This window comes from Vulpes vulpes, chromosome 13 (assembly GCF_048418805.1).
Source record: "Vulpes vulpes isolate BD-2025 chromosome 13, VulVul3, whole genome shotgun sequence".
Taxonomy (NCBI): domain Eukaryota; kingdom Metazoa; phylum Chordata; class Mammalia; order Carnivora; family Canidae; genus Vulpes; species Vulpes vulpes.
The window spans coordinates 40,638,991-40,654,514 of record NC_132792.1 but is presented as its reverse complement, the minus strand read 5'-3'; positions in this window follow the sequence as shown (position 1 = coordinate 40,654,514).

Below are 15,524 nucleotides of genomic sequence, written 5' to 3'. Positions count from 1 at the left end.
CCTCTCATTACACAGCTGGCTGTCAGTATTTCTCGCCGGAGCCTCTGCAGGGTGTGCGGGCCCCGCCTTCAGGGTGCCTCCTGCTTATTCCTCTCCCTCTGTTTCAGGTCCCCCCGCCCTGCCCTTCACGCTGGTGTCACAGGCCAGGAGCCCTGGGGCCCCTGGACAGTCTGCAGCCGCTAGCATCGCCCCCAGAGTCCAGGCTGCGTGCTATTGTGGGACAAGTCGTCCCAGGAAAGCACCCACGGGTGCAGCACAGCCCCCGAGCGTGGGGCCCTGCCGCCCAGTGCACTGATGGGGACGGCCGTGGTGGCCACTGTGGTGACCAGGGCGTGCGCGGGCCGGGGCAAACCCTGGACAGCTCGTACCACTAATTCCTCACAAGGGCCGACCTGAGCACACACTACCCTCCCCATTGTATAAGAAGGGAAACAGGATCAGCGTGTGTTGACGACTTAAATGGCCCAAGTTAGGACCAGGTGGAGGTTGGAGGCCACGCGTGAGCCCGCGCTGCACCTGCTAGGCCACCCACCTTCAGGAAGCTCCGTGCATTTCTGGGTCTGCTGTGACATGCAGGCCCCTGCGGATCTAACCTTCCGGCCTGCTGCTCTGCATCGGACCTCTCACTCGGTTGGGAGAGGCTCGCCTCTGTCCCTCGCAAGTTCCGCACCGGCTCCCTCCTCCCCACTTTGTCGGACAGGGTCCTCACCCCAGGAACGCCCAGACTCTAACTTCCGTCTGCCTACCTCTTACCCATTCTTCAAGGTCCTGGCCACGCTCAGTCTTCAACCTAGACTGCCCTGAAGTCCCTGGAGCCTGAAGGCCTGTTTCCCTTTCCTGAGGTTTGACATAGGATCGGTGCTCGTAACTTACTCATCCAAGCTTTGTCTGTGGGGTTAGAGGTGAACCTAGAGGATACAGAGGTCATGGAAGGGCCTAGCAGATCAGCAGGCCTGTGTTTGGATTCTGGTGGCCGTGAGACACCAGACCAGACCCGCTAACTGCCTTCCTGAAGTGAGCTTCCTCATCTGAAGACAAGATAAGAACCTCATTTGGCAGGGCAGTTGCACAAATGAAACAGCACCCAAACAACGGGAAGCCCTATCTGAGGCCCAGCACTCTGTGCTCTCTACATACTTGGGCGCTTTCTCTTCTCTTTGAGGGTTGGGCTATGACTCATATTTAAAGAATTCTTGCAAGAGATTAGCAACAGCTTGTGTGTCTTCCATTGTACAATGGAAGGTTGAGTTGTACATTTTAACTGAGACTTTGAGATAAAAGAGAAAACACTCCAATTCTCCAAAACCAACTCCCGGACACTGGAATCCCCTCATTCCAAAGGGACAGAGAGGAGAGTAAGAGAGGATGATGTGTGAAGTGGATTTGTGATAAGAATTTCTTGGAAGTGAAAGCAGAGACCTCACAGGTATTTGTAACCCCCCCCCGCCCCCCCACCGCCCGGGTTTGTGCAGCATTCCCCACAAGAGTCAAAAGGTGGAAGCAACCCAAGCGTCTGTTGACCAATGAACAGACGGATGAAATGTGACCTACGCATACAGCAGACTATCATTCCACCTTGTAGAGGAAGTTAAAGTTCTAACAGGTGCAACCACACGGGTGAAACTTTATCGTGCTAAGGGAGCTAAGCCAGTCAATAAATGTTGTATGATTTTTTTATACAAGGTTCCTGGAGTAGTCGAATTCAGAGACAGAAAGTAAAATGATGGTTGCCAGGGCGGAGGGTACACAGAAGGGGCAGTTGGTGTTTAACGAGCATGTGCTTTCAGGAGGAGAAAATGTTCAAGTTCTGGAGGTGGATGGTGACGATGGTTGCCTAACCATGTGAATGTACTTAATCCCACAGAGTCCTATACTTAAAAATCGTTAAGATGGTGTATTTTGTTGTGCGTATTTTACAATATAAAAAAAAAAAAAACATCAGGGGGAAAAGAAGGGCTGGAAAAGTCCTGGGGCCTGTCCAAATATTCCCCAGCTGGCAAAAGGACTGCCCGCAGCTGAGCAGGTTTACAAGGCCCTGAGGGCCACAGATGAAGTCACAGAGGAAGTCTTTACACCACCGGAGCCCTACTGTTCAAAGTGCGGGCAACCCCAGTAACAGGAACACTAGGAAGCGGATTTATTGCTTAAGTAACTTCTCCAGGTCGTTGGTTCTCACATTTTAATAACCATCAGAATCACCTGCCGGGCCTGGTAAAACACAGACTGCTGGCCCCCACCCCGCAGTTTCTGATTCAGCGAGTCTCAGGTGATAACGGAGACATTGCGTTCCTCGCCCATTACCGGGCAGTGCTTCGAGAATGTAGGTGAGACGGCTTCACCTGTGTATGTGGGCTCGTGTGTCATCTGTGTCACCGGGGCTGTAGCTCTAGATCTCCGCAAGCCTGTTTCTCATCTTCAGGCCGACTTTTCCCACAAGAGCTAAAACGTCTACCCCACCTCCAGGTCTCGCGTCTGTGTACCACGTGGCCCAGAGCAGGAGCAATGCCTCGTGTCCCAGCATTCTAGAAAAGAGCCAGACTGGATCAATTAGCACTTGTTAAAAATGAAAAACCAAAAACCAAAGCACAAATGTCTCTAGCAGGTGGTTTCCTCCGTAGAGATCCTCACCCCTGATAACGACAAACAGAAAAATGACACTTGCCTGGGTTCTACTTGCCCTTTGTCTCTTGGGCTCATAGTCATGGGCTCCCTTGACCGTTAATGACAAGGCCTCGCTCCAGAAACTGCCATGTGAGCGTGTGCCATAGGCGCTGAGCTCTTGGGCTTAGCCGCTGAGATGGATGTGACCCAAGTACAAAACCAAATTGCTTCTCTTTGTGGCCACAGCTACTGCGGAGAGCCAGGCTGAGTCAACCAGGACAAGTGCTGAGCGGCTCCAGCAGGACCCCGTGCTGGGCACAGCCAGAGCCCCGCCAGGGCTGAGGGCTCCTCAGGCTGCTCCGCCGCTCAGAGGGTGAGGGTGGATCTTTAGTCTCCCCCCACCCCCGCCCCTTTGTTTCCTCTATAAGCTTTGTCTCTTCAGGCTCTACCCAGACCCACCATCTGGAAAGGCCAAGTTCCTTGGATCTGGATCTTGGATTTCTTTCAGGAAATTCTCTTTTCTCATAAAATTACAGATTTTTTTTTTTTAATAACTAGAAGAAATCTTTGACGTTGGGTCATCCGCAATTCACCACATTTATAGGTAAATACACCAAGTCAGGGTCTTTTTCATGGCAGGAGACAAAGGCTATGGTCGATGACTCTATGGCAAAGAAGTTCTCCGACTTGTGGCTCCAGTCTCACCCAGAAAGCAAATACTGGATGGATCCCAAAGAGAGGGCCGGCCCCTGACGTGGGATGCCTTCCACAGGTACCAAAGCAGTCGATGCCTGCAGAGTCCTGCTCAAGCCATTCTCCCCCAAGAAGACTTGGCCAGTCACTCCAGCCTACAGGGACCTTCTTGCCCCTGGAGCCCTAGAACATTCAGTTGGAAACAGTTTATAATGTTGTAATATCTAGGTATGATGTAATCTCATAGATTATCCATCCTGGTAGTTCTTAATCAAATTACCGTATTTCATGAACTATGTAAGACTAAACATATGTCACTTCGTGATCTTTTTTGAATTTAAATCCAATTTGCCAACGTATCATATCACACCCAGTGCTCATCCCATCACATGCCCCCCTTCATGCCAGTCACCCAATTTTACCCCATCCCCCCAACCGACCTCCCCTCCAGACCCTCAGTTTGTTTCCTATGATTAAGCATCTCTCATGGTTTCTCTCCCTCGCGAGTGGCTTCCCATCCAGTTTTCCCTCCCTTCCCCTATGATCCTCTGCACGGTTTCTTATGTTCTGCATGTGAGTGAAACTATATGATAATTATCTTTCCCTGGTTGACTTATTTCGCTCAGCATAACACCGTCCAGTTCCATCCATGTCGATGTAAATGTTAAGTATTCATCCTTTCTGATGGCTAATATTCCATTGTGTGTGTGTATATATATATATATATATATACCATCTTTTTTAAAGGACATTGTTTTACTAAGATGTGATGCATTCAATACTGAAAATCATCTGCATTCAATATCAGAAAAGATCTGACTCTTCTGAATAACTTCCACTGCTTTCTTCAGTATTTGATTTATCTTATTCCCCCAACAGTCAGATAATACTTTTTGCTTTACTAAGATAATAACATTTTACCATTTAAACTAACAAGCATTTATTGAATGCCTCCAATGTACAAAATGTGGTTCCAAGTGATTTGGGGACCAAAGAGAAATACACAATAATCTCTGCCCTCGGGGAATTTAATCTACTGGAAGAGATAAAACATATAAATTAACATAGTAAAAAGCAGAGTGAGATAAAAATCTGTGGAAGCAGTTGAATCAAAATACATCGGAAACAGAAGAATCAATCGACTATAGAATTCAGACTTAGAAGGTTTTTTAAAAAATCATCTAGTTTGGGGCAGCCTGGGTGGCTCAGCGGTTTAGGGCCGCCTTCAGCCTGGGGTGTGACCCTGGGGTCCCGGGATCGAGTCCCGCATGGGGCTCCCTGCATGGAGCCTGCTTCTCCCTCTGCCTCTCTCTCTCTCTCTCTCATGAATAAATAAATAAAATCTTTAAAAAAAAAAACCCATCTAGTTTAATTCTGCAAATGTTCCTTGAATCCCCTGTGCAGTATAATCAAATAACCAACCAGCTGGCTACATCTGAAGAGCTCCAGTGACAGGAACTCATTATTTCATGGACTCCTAGTTTTGAGCCTAGTTATCTGGTTTTTGTTCCCCTCCCATCATGGATACAGCTGAGATCGCATGTCTGGTCCCTGGGGTGGTTCCTGGGGTGCAGGCCACTGTCCTGTCCCGCATAGCACGGGGCACACCTACTGGGATGTTGGATGTTTCCATTCAGGGACACTTCCGCACGTGTCTGCTATTAAAACGGGTATAAAAGCAGGAATAAAAATGATGAGATAAAGACGAAATACAGAATGCTTCTGAAGTGCTCTCACGTTTTACCTTCTTAATGTGATCTATTCCCTTTGTTCTCATCATAATGAAACTAGTATCAATAATATCATAAGTGCTTAGTTTTAAAATGTCCCGATAACCATGCTGGCTTCCTAGTCTCCTAGGCTGATATCACAGGGCATGATATTCCCTACTGCTCCATTTATTATGTATCATGATGGATGTAAATCCATATTTCAGAAAGGGTTTTTTTTTTTTAATTTTTTGATGATTTCAGCTGTGTTTGGCCAACATCTAGCCAGAGTTGTTTCTATTTTTACCTTATAATGTGGCTGATCAAAACCTTCTTCTCAGTGTTGGTGAAGTGCCAGCGCTGCCATTTCTTTGAAGTTCTCTCATTCTTATATTTCTTGGTCACAGGAGTCATTTTAAGCCACTTATCTGTTTTGTTGGGATTACTTTATATATATATATATATTTTTAAAAGATTTATTTATTCATGGGGGACACGGAGAGAGAAAGAGAGAGAGAGAGAGAGAGGCAGAGACACAGGCAGAGGGAGAAGCAGGCTCTATGCAGGGAGTCCGACGTGGGCCTCCATCCCGGGACTCCAGGATCATGCCCTGGGCTGAAGGCAGGTGCTAAACCACTGAGCCACCTGGGGATCCCTGGGATTACTTTAGTTATGACACCCCATGTTATGGGACCCCTGCTCTGGCCTCAGGACATTTCAGGTGTGGGAGACACACAAGATTTACTTGGGTTCTGTGCCCCAGCGGATCATCAGGGGCCTCTGGCCCTTTTTGCACATTACTGTTTATAGTGATCTCCATCTGGTTTCCAGCAGGCTCTGAGGGGGAGAAAGTTGTTCCTTCTACTGAGTTAAAACCACGCCGTATGTAGAGAGCCGGTCTACTCGCTCTCCCACCTGAAGTCCAGGGCCATGGATTCTTGCTGCCTTAGCTTATTTCCCCAAACGGCTCCCATGGGCCCAGCCCTGGGTGTCAGCCTACTGCTTGCAGCCCTCTTGTCTTCGGGCATCTCCTTCTGCTAGATATGTATTGCCTCTCGGGACTCCTAGCCCTACCTCTTACCAATCACTCCCGATTCTACTCATATTCCAGCCCGCCAAGGGAAAGAGATCTATATAGATCCCCCCCCCCTTGGGCTCTCCCGCTCTCCCCGCCAAGGAAGTAAATGGAATCGTTTTTGGTTTTGTTTTAATGGTTCGCATACATCTCACAGGGACAGAGAAAGAACTGAGAATTACAAGTTTTCTAAAGTAAATGCTGGAAGGAAGGGGGAAGGGGGAGGAGGTCTCCCCTTTGGTGCCAGGGAAATGATTCTTTAAAAATTGGTATTGCCCTTATACTTGGCATTCAGATGCGTGTGCTAATCCTGAGTTTTGTTAAGGGTAGTCAGCATACCCAAGCCCAGGCCATCAGGACAGCACGGGACAGACTGAGTCTCGGGACATAAAAACCTGAGAGGGGAGCCTTCCAAGCGGTGATGATTTCATCTGTGAGAGTCTGTCTGAGAGGCCAGTTGGCTTTCTAGATGACCCTCCACCCGACAGCTCTCCACCTGACCCCAAGAGCTATTAGACACTTTGGATATCAACATTTTTTTCACAGAGCAAACCCCAAGCCAACGCGTCCCCCATCCTGGTAGGTATTCCTGCTACACCTACTATCACGGTACTAAGTGACACCTTGTAATGGTCCGAAGCTACTTAGAGTTTTGAGCTTCCCAGGAGGAAGATACTACAGAAGCTGAATAGCTGTTAGGAGAGAGTGGGGCAGGAATTCTAATCATGAGTGGAGTTTCGATTACATGACCTGCAATATTCGTCTCAAAACAAAGATACTGGTTCCCTTAGGCCTTCACACACATGGACTCCAAGACTCCAAAACCATTCTGCAGAAGAGAAGAGTGTCTAGATTAGGAAAACTGTATCATATGACCTTACAACTTCAGCTTGTTGGGGTTGACTAGGCCATGCTGGCTTTTATCTTTGCTTTTTTTTTTTTTTTTTATCTTTGCTTTTAAGTAGCCTCCACACCCAGCGTGGAACAACAATGTGGGCTCCAACTCACAAGCCCAAAAGAGGAAGACCTGAGGTGCAATCAAGAGCTGGATGCTTAACTGGCTGGGCCCTCCCCAGGTGCCTCATTGTCCAGATCACTTTTAATTTCTAGATTTATCTAGTCAGATACTGATGTGTTTATGCCTTTGAAGAACCTAGTGATTAATAAAGGAAAAAAGAATGGAATGAAATATGCATGTGTGAGACTTTATATGCTTAGAAAAATCTGGAAGGGCAAACGTTAAAATATTACAGTGTTTATTGCTGAGATATTAAATTATGGATGATTTCAGTGTTTAATTTTGTTATTCTCCATGTTTCAGGTTTTTTCTTTTTAATAAGGAAACAAGATTTATGTTTACAATCAAATGTCTGCTTTTCTATCTATATAGATCTCTTTCCCTTGGCGGGCTGGAATATGAGTAGAATCGGGAGTGATTGGTAAGAGGTAGGGCTAGGAGTCCCGAGAGGCAATACATATCTAGCAGAAGGAGATGCCCGAAGACAAGAGGGCTGCAAGCAGTAGGCTGACACCCAGGGCTGGGCCCATGGGAGCCGTTTGGGGAAATAAGCTAAGGCAGCAAGAATCCATGGCCCTGGACTTCAGGTGGGAGAGCGAGTAGACCGGCTCTCTACATACGGCGTGGTTTTAACTCAGTAGAAGGAACAACTTTCTCCCCCTCAGAGCCTGCTGGAAACCAGATGGAGATCACTATAAACAGTAATGTGCAAAAAGGGCCAGAGGCCCCTGATGATCCGCTGGGGCACAGAACCCAAGTAAATCTTGTGTGTCTCCCACACCTGAAATGTCCTGAGGCCAGAGCAGGGGTCCCATAACATGGGGTGTCATAACTAAAGTAATCCCAGGGATCCCCAGGTGGCTCAGTGGTTTAGCGCCTGCCTTCAGCCCAGGGCATGATCCTGGAGTCCCGGGATGGAGGCCCAGAGAGACGGAGAAGCAGCGTGGATCCCAGGACCCCGGGATCGAGACCCGAGCCTGACCCCCAGAGCCATGCAGGCGCCCCTTATGTGAACCATTCTAAAAGCTAAACCAGCCTCCTGCCAGCTTTAAGTCCCAGGAATCCTTTTCTCGAGGACGTGGGAATTGCCTCTGGGGTGCAGGCCTCAGGGAGCCTGGGGAACACGGGCAGGAGCCTGACTTCGGGGACCCCCCGGCTCCAGCTTGCAGACCCAGCTCCTGACCAGAGGAAATCCCGGTTTTCCTTCAGATGAAGCCAGCTGGCCGGCACAGGTGATTGGCCCACGTGCCAGGTGAGCCCGTGACGGTGGCACCGCCTGGTCTCACTGCTGCCCCGAGCACGCGGTGGTGGCCGCCCCCCTGCAGGGAAGGGCGAGCTGCAGACGAGGGGGCATCGGGGACCATGAAATGCACTTCACCTCCAGAGCGGCGACCTCACTGCCGCAAGGACACCTGCACAGGGAGTTGAGACACCGCAGGCGGCCAGACACGGCTGTCCCTGAGCAGGATCATCTGGTCTGTTGGTCTGCGAACAAGCGGCAAATCCATGACGTAGTACATGACACGCCTGAGTGCACTTGGAGAAGGTGCTTTCTTAGGCTTCATTTCAGGGTTTTGTAGGTGAAACGGAGTGCTGACCCACCGCACCCCGGGACCCAGGCAGCAGGTGCCTGTCTCGGTGAACGGGTGTCTCACGGGGCCGGAGGCGGAGTCTGGGCTCAGGGTGCCCTGGGAGTGGTACCCGGCGACACCTGCCTCCGTGAGTCCCAGATGCTGCTGCCTCCTTGTGTCCTGGCACGAACCTTCCTGGGACACTTTGGGTACAAGGGAGGGGGCAGTTAAGCAAGCTCTGCAGGGGCTCTTTTTTTTTTTTTTTAAGATTTTTAAAATTTATTTATCCATGAGAGACATAGAGAGAGAGGCAGAGACCCAGGCAGAGGGAGAAGCAGGCTCCATGCAGGGAGCCCCGATGCGGGACTCGATCCTGGGACCCTAGGGTCACGCCCTGGGCCGAGGGCAGATGCTCCACCGCTGAGCCACCCGGGCGTCCCATGTGGGGTCTCTTCTTATCAGGGCGCTAATCCCATCAGGAGCACCCACCTTCATGACCTCATCTAAATGTAATTACCTCCCACGGGTGGTGGTTAGGGCTTCGACATATGAATTTGGGGGGTCGGGGGCCCCCTTGAGCCCCCAGAATGGCCTTTGAGCAGGGAAGGGGCCTCCTGTTGCCTCAGGGCCGCTGGTGAGCTCAGCTCCCCCTCCAGCTCTGGGATGCATTGTCCCCTGACACTGCGCCCCCCTGTCGGGGCGCCCCCGCTGCAGGGAGCTGGGATCCGAGAGCAAAGCCGCTGGGCGACAGCGAGTCTCGCTTTCGGCGGAGGATGGCGGGCCTGGAGCGGCCAAGGCGGGTCAGCGTTTACTTTGAGGTTTCCCTGCACTGGCAGGTGGCTTATAAGCCGGGTTCCTCCTCCGTCCTCCGGGGCCAATGGCTCCCCAAGGAGGTTCCCAGAACCGGCCTCCTTCACGAACCTTCGCAGGTTGCTGTTCTCCATCTCCTTGTGCTTTGGTTTGGTCCCGCTTCAAGTCCCAGCTCCAGGTGGCTGACCCCTTCACTTGTCCTCTCTCTGGGCCCCCTAAACCTGCCACAGGTTCTTGCCCCCCCCCCCCGGATTTGGGGCCTGTGGCTTTCTCCAGGATACTAGGGCATGACCCAAGAGCCAGGACTGGAACATTCCAGTCCCAGTCTCAGCTTCCATAATCCGCACCCGTCTCCAGGCCTCCCCGCCAGCAGGCAGCCCAGCGCCTAGCAACTCCCCCTTCTCTTCTCTTCCCTCCAGGGTGGGAGACGCCTGCAGACAATCTCTGAGAGAGCCCGAGAGGTGCGGGACTCCTAGAAACCTGCCTCGAGGCCTGCAGACGGGAGATGGGGCCGTGCGGTGGGTGGAGGCTGTCCAGGCTGCGATCCAGGCGGCATGCGAGAGGCCCTTCTATTTTTAAGGCCCTCTTTCTGCGAGCTCTAGCACAACTGCTATTGTGTTTAATTTTATCTTTGACATCAAATGGTTTGATATCTGCTCACTGCCTAGGAGTCTGATAACCGGGATGTTCTTAGAAAATTGAAAGCCCTTTCACACTTTTTAAAATTTAATCCCCATAAAATCTTCGGAAGGCAGGTATTAGTCTTCCAATTGATAGGGAAGGAACAGATGCTGGGGGAGGGGTTCCTACCTCCTACCCCACCTGAGCCGCTTGTGTCAATCCTCAGCTGCCCCCCCGTTTTGACCTAAAATGCTGGACTAACGCCATCTGGTCTAACAACAATAAGAAAAATCACCGGCGATGTAGCCTGCGGCATTCATGCTAGTGGAAAATATGTTTCATGTCTTACCTCCTGAAAAACAAAAGTGATGTTTATGGAGGACCTCTTTCAGCTTAGAAAATGCAGTGTCCAAAGCAATTTCATGTGTTCCTTCTTTCTTTTTTAAAAAAAAATTTTTTTAAGTTTGAGGTATAATTGACATGACATTATGCCTGTTTATTCCAGGTGTACAGTGTAATGATTCAATATTTGTTTAAATTGCAAAATAATCACTGCGGTAAGTCAGGTTAGCATCCTTTACCACACAGTTACAAAATGTTTTTCTTCTTTTTTTTTTAAAGATTTTATTTATTTATTTGACAGAGAGAGACCACAAGCAGGGGAGCGGCAGAGAGAGAGGGAGAAGCAGGCTCCCTGTTGACTAGGGAGCCCAATGTGGGGCTGGATCCCAGGACCTGGGGACCATGACCTGAGCCAAAGGCAGACACTTAACCGACTGAGCCCCCCAGGCACCCCCAACATGGTTTTCTTCTAATGAGACTTTCTAGATCCACTCTGCTCGCTGCTTTAGAGCCGCTGCAAATGTGTTTCAAACAGGTTACTGAGATTGATATAATTTTATTTCCCTCATTTGTGCAATCATAACAAACGCTTTTTTAATTTTTATTTTAGAGGGAGAGAGAGAGAGCAGGAGGAAGGGGCAGAGGGGGAGAGAGAGAGAGAGAGAGAGAGAGAGAGAGAGAGAGAATCCCAAGCAGTCTCTGCACTAAGCATGGAGCCCCATGGGCTGGGTCTCATGACGCTGAGATCATGACCTGAGCTGAAACCAAGAGTCAGTCCCTTAACCAACTGAGTCACCCAAACACCCCCATTCATAACAAATACTTTTAACATTTTCTAAACAGAAGGCTCCAGGAGATACATTCTTTGAGAAATATTATGAGGCAAAAATTGGAGCTGAGAAAGCACATGTGCTCCCCAGGAGCTAACTCACATTATTCAAGCTTCTGGTGGATGTCATCGCCTCGTGAGCTCTGGGAGGGTTCGCTTTCTCTTCAATGTCTTCCGTCTTTCCATTTTCTTTTCTTTTTTTTTAATATTTATTTATTTATTGGAGAGAAAGAAGAACAAGTGAGAGAGCATGGGGGGGCAGGTGCAGAAGGAGAGGGAGAAGGAGACTCCTCACTGAGCAGGGAGCCCGATGGAGGACTCAATCCCAGGACTCTGGGATCGTGACGAGCTGAAGGCAAATGCTTAAATTTGAGCCACTCTGGCGCCCAGGTTTTCTATTTTAACTGGCTCCTCTTCTTCAGCCTAGAAGTGATTAAGTCCCTTCCATCTACACACACACACACACACACACACATACTCCTCTCAGTTTTGTGTATCCCTGTCGCTATCACCCTACTGGTTCTTTTTTTTTTTTTTCACCCTACTGGTTCTTTTTCTCTTTCTTCCTACTGAGCCATAATTCATGAAGGAGTACTCTGCAATCACTGCCCAATTTCATACCTCCTTGCTCCTTGTCTCCACCATGCATTCATTCATTTGCATTCATTCAACAAAGTTTTCTTCCCTGGATGCCGGGCATTGCGAGAGGTCCTACAGAAACAAAGAGAAAGAGCATTTCTCTCCTTAAAATGCATGTGTTTTAGGACAAAGAAATTCAAGTTGTAAAGCACAGTGGTTAAGAACACAGATTTAGGAGTTTGACTACCTGGCTTTGAATTGTCTCCCCTACTTACAAGCTGCAGCGTTGGGCAAGTGACTCTACCTCTCTGAGCTTTGGTTTTCTTAGTATCATGAGTTTCATTATAACTCCTACCACCAAAGGTTGGTACAAGGATTATACAAGGTAAAGTATATAAAGCATTTAGCTCAGAGCCTGACAAATGGACTATTCAGTAATAGTGAGCGGTTTCTGTTCCCATCGCATTACAGTGGGACAAGAGCCAAATAGGGGTAGGCAAATGGGTGCTTTGCAACAGATGCGTGTTTTTCTGAACCTAGACTGGGGAGGAAGGTGAAGTCAGGGGAGACCTTCTAGAACAGAAGAATGACCTAAAATGATCCTTGAAGATCAAGTAGGAGTTAGCCCGGAGAGGGGAGCGGAAGAGGAAAGCAAGGCTAACTGGGTTCAGGTGGAGGGCACTGTTGATGGAAACCAGGAGAGAGCATATAGGCCCTTCTGGAGAAATGGAGGTAGTGTGGCTGGGATGTAGGGTGAAGGGAAAACGGGCCTGTGGACACTGGAAAGGCAGGGTCTTCTCCAGCAAGGGCCTGTCCCGGCCCAAGGGCTTACCTTATACCCTGAAGGCATTGGGGCCTGTGGCGCACTTCACACAGGGCAGTGGCAGACCTATATTGACTCTGGGGAAGATCATTCTGGAAGGTGACAAAGTTCCAGGTTGTGGAGGGGCCAGGAAACCAGGCCGGGAGTATCAGTGGCTGAATGAAATGGTTAATTGTATGTGTCAACTTATCTGGGCCACAGGGTGCCCAGATATTGATTAAATATTATATCTGAATGTATCTGTGGGCATGTTGCTGCATGTGACTAGCATTTGAGTTGGTGGACGGAGTAAAGCAGATTGCCCTTCCTGAAGTGATGGGGCCTCATCCCATCTGCTGAAGGCCCGAACAGAATAAAGAGCCTGAGTAAGAAAGAATTCTCTGAGTGTCTTTTGAATTGGGACATTGGTCTTCTCCTGCCTTTGGACTGGGACTTGGACTTGGACAGGAACTTACACCATTGTCCCTACCAGTCCTCAAGCCTTCAGACCAGAATGGAACTCTACTATTGACTCTCCTGAGTCTAGACTTTTCCGTCTCCATAATCACACGAACCGATTCCTTATAGTAAGTCTCTTTACACACACACACGCACACCCTACTGGTTCTGTTTCTCTGGAGAACTGTGACTCTGCTGGGGGAGCCCTATAGCCCTTCAGTCTTCATCCATGTCTGCTTCCTAGCTTCCCTCCTTCCCACCTACCCTTGATATTTTGAGCCAAGTTATCTTTCTAATATATATGCAAGCAGGGCAGCCCTCCCTTGATGTTCTCTCTAATTCCCAGTTATCTACGATTCCCAATTCCTAACCTGCAATAAGAGGTCCTTCAAAATCCAGGCCCAGCCTCTTGGTTCAGCCTTCCTCTGTTTCCTTGTGCCAGTATCACCATTCTAAACTCACTACAGTGTTTCATGCATTTGTGCCTCTCGTACCCACTCTTCCCATTGTCTGGAATGCCCCCCTTTTCTTTTCTCTCTCTAGCTGGCTAACCACTAGTTAGCAACTGAGGTTCAGTACAAGTGTCACCTCATTGGCAAATCCATCCCTGACTCCTCAGACGTACACAGCCTGAACTCCACTCCATTGTGTACGTTCCTGCCCTGTGGCAGGTATTACATCTTTTCATAGGAATCCGTGTATCATCTATTTCTACCAATTGACAGAGGGCTTCTCAAGGGCATAGAGTGTGACAGCTTAAGTGTTGGATCCTAAGGGCCTACAGGTAGTAAGGACTCAAGTCCCTAAGCACTGAAATACTGGGTGCAGATTTACAAATATATGCAAAAATGGATAAAAGAGACAGAAAAAGTAAAAGTGATGGCATAGACCCCACTAATCACAGCTCATTCTCCTCTTTAAATATCCTGTTAAATGAGTGTCACAATCCTCTTTCCCATCCACATTTTACTACCAGCCAATAAACAAATACGGGATTGTTTTCATAAGATTATTTTTCTTTTCTTCTTGTCAAGTTTCATCCTGTTTCTATTTGGGCTTAAAGAGTCTGGACTAGATTTCAGAGATTGTAGCTCTCCCTCTCTCTCTTTTTTTTTGCTTTTATTTTATAATGGAGAAATTCCAGGAACTTATTTTAGGGCTTTTAGGACATTTGTTCATAGCACTATTTAATGTACAGTTACCTTTTTAGGAAAGGCAGATTTTTTTTTGAAAAATATCCTTTGATCTTTTGAGTTATAAATAAATACATATTCAGAGTTTTAAAAATCCAGCTCAGCAAGTTGTGCCAGAGTGCGGGAAGACTTTATAGAGGAGTTATGCTTTTTAACAAACATTAGGAGCATATGATGCCGAGATGCAGGGGCAGGCAAACCAACTGTGGCAAGTAACGATTGTGGACCTGAGAAGTTTCTCATCACGACTCCCACGAAGCAAGAGGAGAAAAAGCCAGAGTGTAGGATCTTTAGAATGAAACCACAGCAGGGGCCACAGAGGTTGGTTCAATTATTTTAAAAGCAATGTGAAGACTGAAAGATGTTTTTAACATTCTGAGTACATAAAAATAGTTGGCCTCGGTGTTTTGATGTGCTGAACAATTGGGAAAATGAGTATTTCCACCGTGGCCAAAAGCCTGCACATTTTTCTTATGACTCATCTTGTATCTGAATTCTGAAAGCTTGGTTTGCGGAAGAAGTGGAGCCTCCACACTCTCATTTCCAGTTAATCTCTGTCGATATAAAGTCAGGCTGCACTTCGGGGTGAGTTTTGTGTGACAGTTCCATTCAGAGTATATTTTTGAGGGTCCTTGATATTTGGGGTCAAAAGTGGTTTTTCATCTCTAAATTTTCTAAGAATGTAGACACAATATGGTGTGTAGGAAACAGCAACAACCACAGCACTATACTCCCTCTTGTTCTCTGTACTGTGAACTGTATACACCAATATCCAGATCTCGGGCAAGTAATTAGTATTTCTGAGTTTTGTGTTCTTCATCTGTAAGGTGGGGAATATACCACCTCACTGGTTTGTTGCAGGAGTTACATGAGTGAATATATGTAAATAGCTTATCACGATGTCTAACACATACTCGTTCAATAAACAGTAGCTGTAAAAAAAATAATAAAAATAAAAATAAATAAATAAACAGTAGCTGTTACCGTGGTGTTTGTTCATATTATTAATAGTTTAATACAAGGAAAATTGACCTGGAAATGGGAAAAACTAAGTTTTCAAAAAATAACTACTGAACCTATCACTAAGCCGATTTTGCTTATTTTAGCAATTTTGAGCCATAATTTTTTCATCTTAAAATGAGGAGTTTTTCCCAGATAACTTTCCCACTTGATGACTTATGTCTCCACAAATAAATCGGTCAGTGTAGTGAAGTCCTTCATC